Source organism: Amphiura filiformis, chromosome 3 (genome assembly GCF_039555335.1).
Source record: "Amphiura filiformis chromosome 3, Afil_fr2py, whole genome shotgun sequence".
In the NCBI taxonomy this organism is placed as follows: domain Eukaryota; kingdom Metazoa; phylum Echinodermata; class Ophiuroidea; order Amphilepidida; family Amphiuridae; genus Amphiura; species Amphiura filiformis.
The window spans coordinates 2,969,168-2,984,382 of NC_092630.1; the positions used below are offsets into that span (position 1 = coordinate 2,969,168).

The following is a 15,215-nucleotide window of genomic DNA, read 5'->3' on the forward strand; positions in this document are numbered from 1 at the left end:
CCAGCCCAGTCTAATTAAAAATGACCCACCACTAAATGCACCAGAATCTATTACATATGCACCCATCTCCTAAAAGCTCACACAAAAATATCAAAATTACAGAAAATCCAAGTGGAACATTGCCTAATTGGCATAAATCAAAAATGGCCACTTATACAGGGGTGACATTACAAAGTTGGTCAAATCTTGTTAAAAAGCCGACGATACCAATTTATTCCCCTCGTCATAGGGATTGAGGAGTATACAGCTCTTGAGTAATAGGGAAAAAGGTCAAATGTCAAAATTTGGGTACCACAGGGAATAAAGATGTAAAATTCTATGATTGTGAGAAAAACAAACTCAGATTGCTATGCTTGCAAAAACATTTTAAACAAAGAAAAGTTTGTCATATCTCAGGTGGTTGTTACTTTGGTAACATGCAGTGGGGGGTAAAATCAACAAATTATGCTGAAATTTGCCCCTAAAAGTAGACAATTCCCTAATTTTGGGTTTTTAATGGGGGAACAAGGGGGTAAGAGTTCTGACTGGGGGAATAATTTGAAACCAGTTTCATTAAAATTAGAATATTTTTCAACTGTAGCTGCCTGTGGACCCCAAAATTTAACCTATCACCTTTTGCCTATAACTCAAGAACTGTATGTTGGAGACAGGTCAAACTATACTTTTCCCCATTCTTATATGGATATTATCCAGAGTGGAATAACTTTGAAATCTCACACATGCATAAGTGGCCATTTTGGATTCATGCAAAAATTAAGCATTGTTCCACTACTTTGACTTCTGGTGAATTTTATTGATATATTCTTTAATATGTTTTTCTGAAAAGAATGGATGATAAATAGAACTTGCCCAATTTGCAAAACCGCAATGCCCCTCAAATAGCGGCGAGTTCTATTCAGCAAAGCGTGATACCCCTCTAATAGCAAGCATCTTAGATCATTGTATGAGGGCCTGCTTGGAAAGCAGTGGTTGCCACTGAAGTAGTTTAAAGATTTCACAAATCAAATCGGTATAGGAGTCGAGCTCACAGCCTGTCTGTACTAGGTGGTTATATGAATTATGTTGCAATTAGTGGTGGGTTATTCAGGTTAAGCTCTTATTTACCTTTGACTGGGCTACCTCTTCCACAACAGTTTAAAAAAAACACAATACAGTGTCATTCATGTGAAGTCACAAATTTAGCACTCCAGTTCTTAAATATAGTCTGATAAAATGTCACTTTAATATATTACCAAAGATAATTCATTTCACCTCTTGATTTTTGCTGAATACTGGTATACTTTACATTATACTATAACATTGTTTGCCAAATGTGTAGATTGAATGACCAACAAGAAAATGTACGCTCTATACAAAAAGCATATTTGTTTATGGCAGCTATCATTCATGAGATGCATTGTAGATTGATGTCCTGAGGTCCCTTTTTCAAATCATCATGCCCCTGTGAAACAAAAAAATAAGAAGAAGAACATGATTATTCAAAAAGCTTGAATTATAAAACCATTTGATGTATGAGCAATATTATTGCATGCAATGCATAGATGAAATCTACCAACATGAATTTCAACCAATGAATTTCTTGGATCTTGTATTCTATATCTACCTGTAGAAGTTTAAACTGGAGCTGGAGGTATGATTGGGAGGTCTATTTTTGGAGTCAGGGTACTGTGTCAGAACATTCAGAGCTAGAACAGATTTGAAAGCTGAAGTTGTCTGATGAGTAACGGGGGAAAGGTGGCGCAGCAGTACAGGTTCTACCTCAATAATCAGAGTTTGCAAGTTTGAGCCCCAGCAGTGCCATCGTGTTGTGCCATTGTATTGAACAAGGCGCTTTACTTCACTTGCCTTTCTCTACCCAGGGGTGAAATGGGGAGCTGTTAGGAATATTGTCCATTTAGTGCCGTCCAAAGGTATGAGCATGCTTTAGGCATTGTATGGCAGCTGACACATTCTAACAACAGCGGAATAAATTTAAAGCGCTTTGTTACATGTGAAAGGCGCTGTATAAATGGCAACATTTATTAATATTGGATGTAAGCAAGTTGTTCCACTCTTTTACTGAATGAAAGAATTGAACATTGTACAATTTGGATCGTCTGAACATTTTCCCCAATACTTGACTTGGCTATGAAACTGCTTAACCCTAACCGCCTCAGGGTTTTTTTGGCAACGGGAAGGGAAAGAAGGAAGGAATAAAGAGAGAAAACAAAGAGAGAAGTTGTTTGCTCTGGGTGGGATTCGATTTATCCCAATTTTCAACAATTTGTTTTCTGTATTTAGTTTTGATGTTGACTGTAGTCTACTTACCAATTTACAGCAGCAGATCAATTGTATCTTCACAGACTCTTTATAGAGATAATTAATCCATTTCCACACATTGATAAGCTAGGTCAACTGCAAACCAAACACACACAAACATAAAAGCATTTAATATAAAATATGACTAAGGGACCTATCGTTATTTACAGCAGGGGGAATGGGCGTTTTGGAAAAATATCGACAGGAAAATTCGCGTCCACTCAAAAGTTTGGATACCCCTTGTTTTCCTGGGGTGCACCGCTCAGTCCGACACGCCGCTAGTCCGACAACACAAATTTCCTATACTTAAGGTGCGTCAGTCCGAAAATGAAAAGCACGGCGCTAGTCCGAAAAAAAGCATGCGCTAGTCTGAAAATGAAAACCACTGCAACAGCCTGACACGCCGCTAGTCCGAATCTGAAAACAAAGTTTTCATTCCGACACGCCGCTAGTCCGAATCCGAAATACACTGCGCTAGTCCGAATTTGGAAAACACTTCTTCAGTCCGACACTGCGCAAGTCCGAAACTGAAAACCATGGCGCTAGTCCGAAACTGAAAACCATGGCGCTAGTCCGAAACTGAAAACTACAGCGCTGAAAAACACTGCGCTAGTCAGAATCTGAGAAACACTGCGCTAGTCCGAATATCACACTAGCGCAGTGTTTCCCAATTCAAATTCGGACTAGCGCGGTGCTTTTCAAATTCGGACTAGCGCAATCGTTTTCAGTTTCGTACTAGTGTGCAGTGATTTTTAGATTTGGCGCAGTCTCAGACTGAAAGAGTGTTTTCCAGATTCGGACTAGCGCAGTGGTTTTCAATTTCGGACTAGCGCAGTGTTTTTCATTTTCGGACTAGCGGCGTGTCGGACTGGCAAAGTGTATTTTAGATTCGGACTAGCGGCATGTCGGACTGGTGCAGTCACTGCAGTGCATTTCAGATTCGGACTAGCGGCGTGCCGGACTAGCGGAGTGTCGGACTAGCGGCGTGTCGGACTAATGGCCTGTACCTGTTTTCCCGAATTTCTCCGTTTAAAACTTAAAATCCCCCTCCTGGTTCAACAAAAATTTTGCATTCCCCCTCAAGAAACAAAAAATGTCGGGTTCCCCCTCAAAATGCCCATCCCCCCTGTCGTAAATAACGATCGCTCCCTAACATTTATAGACTAACATTGCCTATCCAATATTGTGTCATAATGGATGGGCCTGGGGGATTGGCTGGCAAATATTTTGATTTTGAATCTAGCCAAAAGACAAAATCCTTTAATTCTCAATCAGAGTAATTTTTTGTTTACAAGTAAAATTGTTTTTCCCCTAAAAAATGAAGTTACTTTTGTAAGGACATCCCTGTTGTTTCTTAACCGGCACAAACATCTAAGCAGTAGAATCATGTTTTTAGTTTGCGCACTTGTAGTACATAAACCCATTATCATCTGATCATCAAGGACAAGTGTGCTGCTGTTGTCGGCGCATGCGCTGTCTTATGCTGGTTTCATACTTGCCGCTTTGAAGATGATTTTGCTTCACTGCGCAGATGACACGTAATCGGCCAATCAGATTATTGGTCTGTTGTTATGATTGTGACTTGCCCACTTCCGTGTTTATGCTCTGCACGCTCTCAAAATGTAAACAAATGCCGTTCTTCTCTGACAAAAACCGTAGTTCGTACCATGGACGAATTAAATTTAAAACATTTTTTTATACTAGGCATTTAAAACACAATACCAGTACCTTTTACAGTTCTATGCAATCATGATCCTTTGATTGCCTGTAGTCATGGTAGTGTTAGTGTTAGGTAGGTATGTTCATAAAATTTTGAAGTTCAATATTTTTAGCTGAAAGTTCTTTCATTTGAAAGAGACTCAAATTACCTAAACAATAAGGGGTCAATCATGTTTCTAGTGCATAGACTTTTGAAGTTACAGACAAAAATAGTGTCACCAAATTGTCCAAAATTTTGTGTGTGAAATTGTGACAGCAGGCACATGTACAATGTACACTACTGTATGTGACCCCAGATGACCTCCTATTCTTTACTGTAAGAAAGCTGTTTTGGATGGTCTTGATTTGCACACAAATTGCTTTTTGCGCTTTAACGAAAGCGCCCACTTGGTGGAACATAGATTGTACTATGTGATAGCTTATGAATCCATTATTATGCCAGTACCAACATAAGTCAACATCACTTGGGTTTTGGTTGTCAAAATTAATTTTTAGTAATTTTTTCCATTGAGCCCCACAGTAAAGCCATTTTTGGACCGTACAGGCACATTCCACTTCCCTATGGACGAATAGCGCCACCTATAGTGTGTGATGTGAGCCTGACTATGTTAGGCCTATAATTTGGTTCATCAAGTTCGGTAGTGACCTAGGTGCTTATTTTGCTCGCCGCCCCAGACAAACAAGTACCTAGACCAGTGACTTTGACATGGACGCATACCCGGTCGCAAGCAAGCAGATTATGTTCGCGTCTACAGAACATGTTGCATTTGACGCGAGTAATAATGGCGCAACAATCACGCAAACGAGCGCGTCTTTTCTCCAGACATGAACGCTTATTTCTCCGCGGCCGACCACCCGACCAAAATCACCTTGGATACGTGGCTTCACCTACTGCCATGGTTAAGTATGGGCACTCATAGGTCTAGGTGGTATGTCTATGCTTGCCGCAGTATCGAACCGCCGCGTAAAGTTAAACACCATGTACACGTACGCGCACACAGGCGATTTGTCAGCACGCTTGCGGCACAACCGCGAAAGAGCATTGATATCACTACCAAACTTGAGGTGAACCAAATTATAACTTTTCAATAGAGGTAGTCATTGACATTATTGTGACGTCAACGCCGCCATCTTGTGGGTATGAGTACCTTGTTGCTAAAGTTGGTTTTTTAAACTTCCGTGGTCGGGTACGCGCTGGTGAATTGCGATCGCGTAAAAGTGACAAGGTCGCCTACTACACGCCGAACAGACAACCAATGGGTCAACCGACTTGTTGTCAAGCGCGTTGATCATCCAATCAGCGTGATTGGTTTTCTTACCTGTGGGTACGCTCGCAGACCCTTGACGCACAGCTCGGAACACAAAAGTTAAAAAAAAATAACTTTAATTAAGATCACCGCGTTGACGCTTGACTGAAGAGGTGCACAACGCGTTGCGACTACCGCGTAATCGAGGACGTAATGTCTATCGCATGGCATGCAGTACGGCAGGACCCACTAGATGGCGGATCCCGCGGAAAAGGCTATTGCTGTTGCCGATTGCCCAGACCATTTCGTTCTAATTTCCGGCAGAAACCTAATTAATTAACCTCAGCAAGGTCAAGGACAATGTCAGGAATACGTGTAAGCTCATGAACATATTAAATAAATACATGAATAACGTCCATGTTAACATGTAACATCACGACATGAACATAAGCACATGCCAGTGCATCTCACAATTACAAACACATGAACATGTAAGCTTACAAAATTAAACATTGACTGGCCCGGGACCGGACGGGACTCAGTCAGGCCGATCAGACAGTCACATTTCTCTCAGAATTCAGTCCCGGCTTCAGCTCACGACAGGCAACTGCAGACAACAAGGCTAGTGGAAAGGTTTGTGTACTCAAAGGAATGATCAATCATGATTTCGATCAGGCGACAGGAATGCACATCCGTATTAATTTACCATGGCATGACCCGGAAGTTTTTGACTGGTTAAAAAAAAAAAAAAAAACATTGACTGTAACAACTATCCGATGTCCTCAAAATTTACCCGCAAAAATCAGTTTCTAATTTCGCTTTTATCAACATTCGATTCCAAAAACAAGTATAATGTTTTTATTGTTTTAAATACCTTGTTTCTGCCGTGTGCCCGATTCTGCAGCAATAAAATATATCCATTTAGCCCGCCATTTGGTTCATCTTTGTTGACAAACTCCGCTGAAATTGAAATCCGTCGATGTGTGTGCCTGCAAAATCTCTTTGTGTTTCGCCGCCGACCCTTCGCCCGCCCACAATTTCTTAAAACTTTTTACAGATTTTTATCTGCCCAGGCTCCGACGTCATTCTGCCCTAGCGACCAATCTGCCCTGGCGACGGTGTGACATTTTGGTCAGATAAAACCGCTTCGTTGCTCACCCCATCTATCTAAGAGATCAAGCGTTACACAAGTATTCTGATTGGTCCGCAATGTGAATATGAATATTAATCTCGAAATGTCAACATGAATATTAAGTAGATTCGCCGTCTTTGATCTTGATCATGTCAAGTATATAGTGATTTCTGAAAGGTTCGATCGGGAAAAGTGGTGGCGCTTATATTGATAATTAATCAAACCAGCAGGGACACGATACGATGAATCGATATTTATTGAATATTTTTTTATGATATTTTCTGATTACTTGTAACAAACAGAAAGAGACAAAAATAAGATAAATGAACACATAATATTTTAAAGATGTATTTTATTTGACAAAACATTTTACAAACAATACAAGAATGCCTACAGCTCTTGCATACAGTACCACTTTGTACCAGTTTGAAGATAATGTCAGAGTCAAGTACAAGTTAGGTCACTGTAGGAAGGTTAATACTAGTGATGAGAAGTTATCATGGTAAACTGTTATGTGCATGTCTACAGGATTTACAGGGGAGAGGTAGCTCTATGAGCCAGGGCTATATATACTAGTACAGGGATCTATACGATGATTTTTATATTGGGTGGTATCATCGTATAGGCAGTTTACGTATACAATACACGTAACCCCAATGCACCACGCAATTGAATAGCAGTGCGATATTGTCCCGGGGGGATCACTCACATAAATGGTCTGTACGCATGCGTGACCAAAAAACAAGTAAAAGGGGTGTTTTTTAGGCAAGGCAAGTTACTGAGTGACGCATTTTGGGTCTCAAAAACACTGATTTTCAAGAATAAGGGTAGTTTTCTGAAACTGGACAACTTGTTTAGGGTACCTTTTCAAATTTTTGGTAAATTACAAGTCCAAAAAGGGTACATTTGTTGCATTTTCACCCATTAGGGGATAAATTCTATATTAAATTACCTTATTAAGGGGCTAAATTTGCTGGTAGGGTAAAACTCGTTTAGGGGGTGTTTGAAAAAAATTTGGTCACGTATGCGTACACTGTCATATTTGAGTGGCCCCCCCCAGGGATATTGTACAGTACCGTGAGCTTTTTAACACATTAATAATTGTCCATTTGTCGTAATATTCATTATACAAGTTCTTGTACTTCTTAACTCTAATTAAGTGCTTGAAACTTACATTAATTATTCGTAATCATCACAATTAATCAGTACATTTTCACTGCCTCATTCAGCCGACTCCACATAATAATATTGTAGTAATAAGTTCTTTGCGCATGCGTAGCACAGATCAGGTCAAAATATTGTAGTAATAAGTTCTTTGCGCATGCGTAGCACCGATCAGGTCAACAGGTCAACTACTTGCTTAATTTTCTAGTGCCGTAGGAATGTATTGGCGAGAAATTTCTTCATTGATTTTAACTGATTATTACTTCCAAATGAAATTTGAAAGCGAAGATAGGATTGAAGAAAAGTAGAAGATACCAACAAGCCAAAAAAAAGTGTGAGAACGTAAGTTTAACATGAAGTTACACGAATTTAACTAGGGACTAGGTCATACCTAGAAAGGATAAAATTCAAATTGAGAAAATATTCTAGGTATGACTTGTTGTACTAGCTATATACTGTACCCCATATTTATACCCCTATCCACAAACCAGCTGGAAGGGGTGGCATATGAAATGAAAAATTCTCAAATTACTCTCAAATAGGATCTGTGCAATAAGTATGTGTACCCAGGGCCGTAGCAAGGTCGAAAAATGTGGGGCGGCCATCACAAATATGGGGTGGCCAAATTACACATCTATGCCCATATTGAAATAAAGATACAAAGAAAAACATAACAAATTTCTCAAACAGTGGGGCAGCCATGGCATCCCCGGCCGCCCCGCTTGCTACGGCCCTGTGTGTATCCCTGGTGGTAAATTCTCAAAATGGGCTGCCAAAAGTTGTTTGCCCCCTTCCCATTGACAAAATAGTGCAGTTGTTAAAATCGCAAAGTTTTGAATTAAATCTTTTACTGGAACTTACCATACTTCTACAACTTACAAAATACTTCAGCGGGTAAGCCAAAGAATCTGCCCCCCCCCCCCTTTTGACATGCCACAAAATCTTTGCATGTTGGCCTATATACCAGATTTTGAGGAACCCCAATTTAAAACCTGAAATTGTCTCATCATGTGATGCAAGCAGAATATTGTATATAATATATTATAAAAATAATATAAAAATCCACCCCACCTTTTTTTTTTTTTTTTTTTTAATCTTTGCCCCTCTTGGCCTGCCAACAAATCTTTGCCCCCCCCCCCTGGTCTGCCAACAAATCACCCCTCCTCCGTATAATCCACCACTCCAGTACACATAATTATTGCACCACCCCTAATAGCTGCTATAGAGAGAAACACCAAATCCTCCAGGTTATGGTAAAGCCTATTTGGTGAACCTAAAAATCCCCACTTGCAAGCAATATACAGAAGGTACACTACTATAGTATAAACTAGAGGCAAATGATGGTCATAGACCACAAACCTAGCTGGGGCATGTTTGTGTTGTGGAGGTATCCGACCTGGTAATGAGGTTTGTTGTCACCGAGTTTTGAGTCCTGTACCGTCCTTTTCCAGAAAATGCAATTCTAAGATTTGACCCCAGATGACCTTTGACCTGACCCCTGCAAGATGTTCCCCTGGTTGTGAGGTTGGTTGTCACTGATTTTGATCTTTGACCTGACCCCTGCAAATTGTTCCCCTGGTTGTGAGGTTGGTTGTCACTGAGTTTGAGCCCCATATACCCCTTACGGGGCTATCATTTTCTTCGGAAGGGGGGTCCCAAATATACAGGGGGGTCATAAATTTTCGGAAAGAAAAAAAGTACAGGTCTACTAAATGAAGCCTATTATTAACATGATTAAGCATTTTCCAAAGTGAGGGTAAAACACATCTTGTATAATAAGTACAACTTGTCAACTTAACGAACAATTTAACTGCCCGTTTTGATCTTGCCTTGCTTTTCACAGATTGCATTGTAAATTTATGTTTAAGGGCTCGAATAGCGATGTTTTCACATATTTTTTGTGGGACATGAGAGCACATCAGACATATCGAATTGCATTTTGAATACGAGGAATATCCTTCTGCTATCAAATAATTTTCGATTTATTTTTTTTGATACACACTTTATGGGAAACTATTAAAAAGTGATTTTTTGAAATTTAACAGTCCTCAAAATTGAAGATATAGATTTCGACCTCAAAACACTAAAAAGATGTATATAGATCTTTTTGAGAAAAAAATGTTTATGTTTAATATATGAAATGTCAAAATTTTCAATTGATCATGTTGATGGTCTGCTTTTTATCCCAGCTACATAGAGTGCAGACAATAATCTAGAAAGTGTGGGTGTGTGTGTGGGGGGGTGGTGGGGTGTTGGAGAGGGTTTACCAATTTTGTTTAAATGATTAGGGGCTGTGCAATAATTATGAGCCCTGGGGAAGCAATTTTGTAAGCCAAGGGGGAGGGCAAGCAATTTTTGCACACACATTCATGGGGCGTCTTTTTAATTAAACGCTCCAAAAGGCTTTGGAAAACAGTACGGAAATGCTTTAATATGCAAATTTTCTTGCCGCTCGCACCATATATCAAGAGTTTGCAAATTGGGATCCAAAACAATTGGCAACATGTTCAAAGAGGAGGGCAAAGATTTTTTGGCAGGCGGGGGGGATTTTGGGGCCGAGAGGTTTTTTGGTGATTTTTGGTGGGCCGTTCAGAAAGTTTACCCGGGGGTCATAATTATTGCACAGCCCCTTAAATGTATAAAGCAACTTATGTAGCATTAATGTAAACAAGCAGATTTATAGTTGGGCCAACATAATTATAGTTTGTTTCTTCACACACCAAGTTCTCAAGATGTACCCATGACCTAAGTACCACCATGATGAGCCCCAGGGGGCCACTCACACACATGGTCTGTACGCATGCGTGTCCAAAAAAAGCAAGTAAAAAGGGGTGTTTTTTCCGGCAAGGTGCGTTACGCATTTATTAGGGTCTAAAAAACACTGATTTTCAAGAATAAGGGTAGTTTTCTGAATCTGAACAACTTGTTAAATAGGGTACCTTTTCAAATTGTTGGTAAATTACGAGTCCAAAAGGGTACGGTACATTTGTTGCATTTTCACTAGCCAAAAAAGCTCAAAAACTAGGGGTAAATTCTATATTAAATAACCTTATTAAGGGGCTAAATTTGCTGGTAGGGTAAAACTCGTTTAGGGGGTGTTTGAAAAAAAAATTGGTCACGCATGCGTACACTGTCATATTTGAGTGCCCCTCGGGTGACGAGCTTTCCCCCCCCCCCCCCCCCCCACTGGCTACGCCACTGGTGAACACCCCTACAGACCTATGCACCTTGGAATTGTCGAGGTATACTATATACCTGTACTTAGTTCCTCTAGCTTTCAAAATCATCACAGGAAAATTCCAGTATTGAGCATATTTCTTCAGAGTCATCCCTCATATCAGGCGATTTAGAGCAAAATTATAAAAGTACAGCTTTCATCAGCAGTGATACCAAGATATAATTCCAGTTCAATGAATTGGTGGTCTGATACATTAGGCCAAATTCATATCAGCAGTCAGTACCCAAATTAGATTTCATTAAATTAACTTTTTAAACTTTCCAAACTATGCCACACAGTATACTCCAATACTTATACTAAAGTACAGCTGAGTCCCACAACAGGGCTCACAACCAACAAACATGTTATTTATATAGCCAAGGTCAATTATTTGTAACCCTTTTCCCTAAAATTCAGCATTGCTTTCATAAACCATATTATATGTTTCTCGTGCCACAGTTTCAGGACATATTATTCATACCCTGTAAACACCACTATAAATCATGGAAATTCTCTTATTCCCATGCTATAATTGAAACTCCACTACATTGACATTTAACCTTGAATGCCATTATTTTAACTAGTGCTTACTACACTCTAAATTACAGGGATTTGAATTCAAATCCAAAAACTTACTTTCAAAACTTAGTTAGGGACCAATCAATATAGGATTAAAATAAGTCTTTACAAAGTTTTATAAATTTCAGTCCCACAAGGACTTCAAAGACTTATTTTCAAGTTTAAAAGATTTAATTTTTAAATCCGATGCGGACTGTAATCAGTGACAAAACCTTTGGATTAAAAAATAAGACTATCCTTAGACTTAAAATGTCAAATCCTTGAAAGATTAAAAATGCAAGTGACAGCAAGTCCATTGGATTTAATATTCAAGTCCTTTAAGATTTACTTTTAAGCATATCTGGGATTTATTTCAAAATAATATAAATCTTTATGGGGATTTAAATATCGATATTAAAATACAAGTCTGTGTGACTTCTTATCAAGTAATACGTCTATTCACGGCAGTAATACCAAGTCAGGACTACTTCTTTCATAAAGTTCAAGCAATCACCAATTATCACCAGGCATCACCAACCATCACTAGCCATCACCAACCGTCACCAGCTATCACCAGCCATCACCAACCATCACCAGCTATCACTAGCCATCACCAACCGTCACCAACTATCACCAATTATCACCAGCCATCACCAACCATCACCAGCTATCACTAACCATCACCAACCGTCACCAGCTATCACTAGCCATCACCAACCGTCACCAGCTATCACCAACCATTGGTTTAATGTTTAAGTCTTTCGAAAGATTTAAAAATAGATTTTCATTTCCGATCCCAAAAGTAAAATTTAAATCCAACCCACAAAATAAATCTTTAAAGACTTAAAATTTACAAGTCTCAACTAATATTTTAAGTCTTTCTAATTTAGAGTGTACACCAATCACTGTCACTATTATTCAAGTTTTTTGCAATAACCTTTCAATTCCCTCTGAGCCCTTCCAAAATCATATTAGCCATCAATCCTCTCATACACACATTCCCTGGGCTTGGATGACCAACAGATGATAATTGCATTTTGAGAACACGGTGTGAGTTTTTTGAACCCATTATTGTCAAAGGTTATTCAATGAATATACAAATATATTGGGGTTCAAGAACTGTGCCCTGATAGATGAGCAAAAGAACATGTGCAATTTCACTTTGTTGTAGCACAAACTTAAACTAGTCAAATAATTCTTACATAGCATCAAGTCAGGGTTTCATACTCAAAGGGTAACTAAAAAAACATGTGCAATTTCACTTAGTTGCCAGCGGAAGAAAACGGGAAGATTACAATGGTTTGTTGCCAGCGGAAGAACCCGAATGATTACAATACCTAGCTGGGGGGTGTAAACCCCAAACCCCCCAGCTAGGTAATGATAGTTTTAAAAAACTTGAAATAATCAATGTTTAGATTACTACAAAAAGGAAACCTGAACTTCAAAAATATATTGCCAATCAATTCTTGGAATCCTGAAATATTTTTTAATATAAACATTAGTGTGCACATGCATGTATATTGATCCTGGGAGGTAACACTAGTATTATTTCAATACATGGTATACATGTACTTCCAATAGCTAGCATGCTACCAGAGCAGAGTTCACGCCCCCTAGGGTCATAGAGTTAGGAATGCACTGGTATGTGTGTGTACCCTTTACAAAGCAGATATTAGTCTGAGATTCCTGTGTTCAGTGAAATAGCTATGGCATGATAAGTCCTGATAAGTTAACGTTCATGTTCATGAGCTTCAATATCAAAAGGGCCGGGGGGAGGGGCATTCAGGTATGGCAGCTAGCACACACATGCCTGACAAAAAAAATCAGTGAAAAGGGTTGTTTTTTCATGATCAGGTGCTTTACACCCTTGACAACATCTTTTAGGGGTCAAACAATGGATAATTTTCATGATTTCGGGTTTCCAGTCGGCTGCCCGCACTTTGTTTTCGGGCCCGCACTTGAATTCATTATTGTGATTTTTCAAAATTGGGGGCTCCTTAATTACGAACCGCATAATTCTAGTTCAAAAATAAGAATGAAATCTGGTCATCTTTGCACAAAAAACCCATGAATATCCATGCATTTCTAGTGGAAAAATCAAAATCATTAAGACATCCTTTTCACTACCTACAGCGATTCAGTCGACTCATTGCGATAGATTAGAGTCTTTTAGTGAGTGAACGGTAACTAACAACACATTTTACACTCGCGTTTTGTCATATAATGAAAGTCGCATAAAAAATAATGAATAATGAAAAAGTTACCTCACTTGTTTTCAGAAATGTAATAAAAAATGCATTTGGAGCCAAAATACGTGCTAGGCATGGGGTTTGCCAAGTCAATTAAATTGCCACAACCCTATGGCAATTCCCATGGCAATGCTAAATGCACCATGTTTGGATTTCTTTAAAATTAACTAATGCATTTCCTTCATGGTATGGTAAGGGACGCACCATTAGATTCTCAGGGTGGGGGTAGGAAGTTTTTCAAAAAAAAAACTTCACCCACTAAAAAAAAAAAACTTTCCCCACCAACACTAAAAAAAAAAAAAAACCTTCCCCACCTAACTGTGTATAATGCATGAAATTAAAAAAAAAAAAAACTTGCCGCCTTCAGCGGCGAAAAAAAAAAAACTTCACGCCTTGGTACGAAAAAAATTCTTCCCCGACCCTAACTTCCTACCCCCCCCCTGAGTATCAAATGGTGCGTCCCTAACATGGAACTTTTTTATCAAACAGGACTCAGACTATTTTAAGTTCAATGCACCTAACCTGAATTGACACCAGTCAGATCACTGATCATACAAGATTTTGTTCATCCTATCATATTGTTGTGTTATAACCAGCTGACTGCCTATACATGTACTGCCACTGTACATGCAGCTCGGTGAATTATTGTTATCAAAACTGGTTTCAAAAATCTTATCAGGTATTCTTGTGTTTGCCTTGATTCTGATTGCAGGTACAAGGTCCGGTAGGAACAACAACGTATCTATCTACATACCTATACCTGCATGTTGGTTTAGTTTTGCGTACTGTAGCTGCATGGTCTTTCTGCAGGGCTTGTTTTATCATCTCAAGTGGGAGGACCTGCTTGTACTGTGAAATATACGAGATTTGTAGGCAAGTATAGTTTAAAACACTTTTGGTAAGAGTATTTGGTGACTTGTGTGTTATTATGTAAGTTTCAACTTTACCGTACATGGTTTGGTAGGCTGCAGACTGTTTTCAATAGCCATTTAAATTTAATAATGTACTATGGTACTAGGTGATTCATTAACTGAGTATTTGTACATAGTATATGAGAAGGCTAGGTCACTGTATTGCAATGTTAGCCTGTATGCCTACAGGTACGATCGTGCATATAAATTAAACAATTATCGTAATTGACATAATTAGCGGCCACAAAAATTCTGTCAAATTTCTAGAAAAAATTAGGATTTATACGATTCTAACTTCAGATACATGTACACTGTATTTTGAATATTGATATGCATGAAATTCCCATTTCTTACTTTCATTTCATAATTTTAATAAGCGCTCTTACCCCTACTCCCCCAGACTGCCTTCAGTGCCCATGGCACTAATTTAGTTGAATATGGTATGTTGAATTAAAATATTTTTGAACTTCATATAGTCAAATCAGATGTACATAGGCTTAGGAACCGGGGGCTTGAGGGGGCCCACTCAATAATTTTGGTGCGGGGGCTGGAATACCTTTCGGCCCCCCAATAATCCTAATAATCCTAAAAAGGTAGAGGGGGAAGATGTCTTTGTGACATATATTTTGCAAAATTTTCTGACTGCAAGGTGGTAACCCCCCTTGCGCACCCCCCAGTCTGGCCCCACAACATTTTTTTTCAAGTTTCAGCCCCCCCCCC

At 39.1% G+C, this 15,215-nt stretch overlaps 1 protein-coding gene and 1 long non-coding RNA gene across 3 annotated transcripts in view; one reads left to right on the plus strand and one right to left on the minus strand.

Annotated features, from left to right (window-relative positions):
- Positions 1-15,215, plus strand: part of LOC140147874 (uncharacterized) — a 97,881-nt gene that overhangs the window by 24,586 nt on the left and 58,080 nt on the right. Inside the window, 1 exon segment of the mRNA XM_072169651.1 lies at positions 14,297-14,457. The gene's annotated coding sequence lies outside the window, so the exon portion shown is untranslated.
- LOC140147601 (uncharacterized) lies at positions 920-6,237 on the minus strand. 2 transcript variants are annotated; one of them, XR_011858362.1, is made up of 3 exons: positions 6,139-6,237; positions 2,308-2,394; positions 920-1,441 (listed from the first exon to the last, which is right to left on the minus strand). It is a non-coding gene; the product is annotated as an uncharacterized lncRNA (long non-coding RNA). The 2 variants fall into 2 exon arrangements; XR_011858363.1 differs by lacking the exon at positions 6,139-6,237 and adding an exon at positions 5,766-5,971.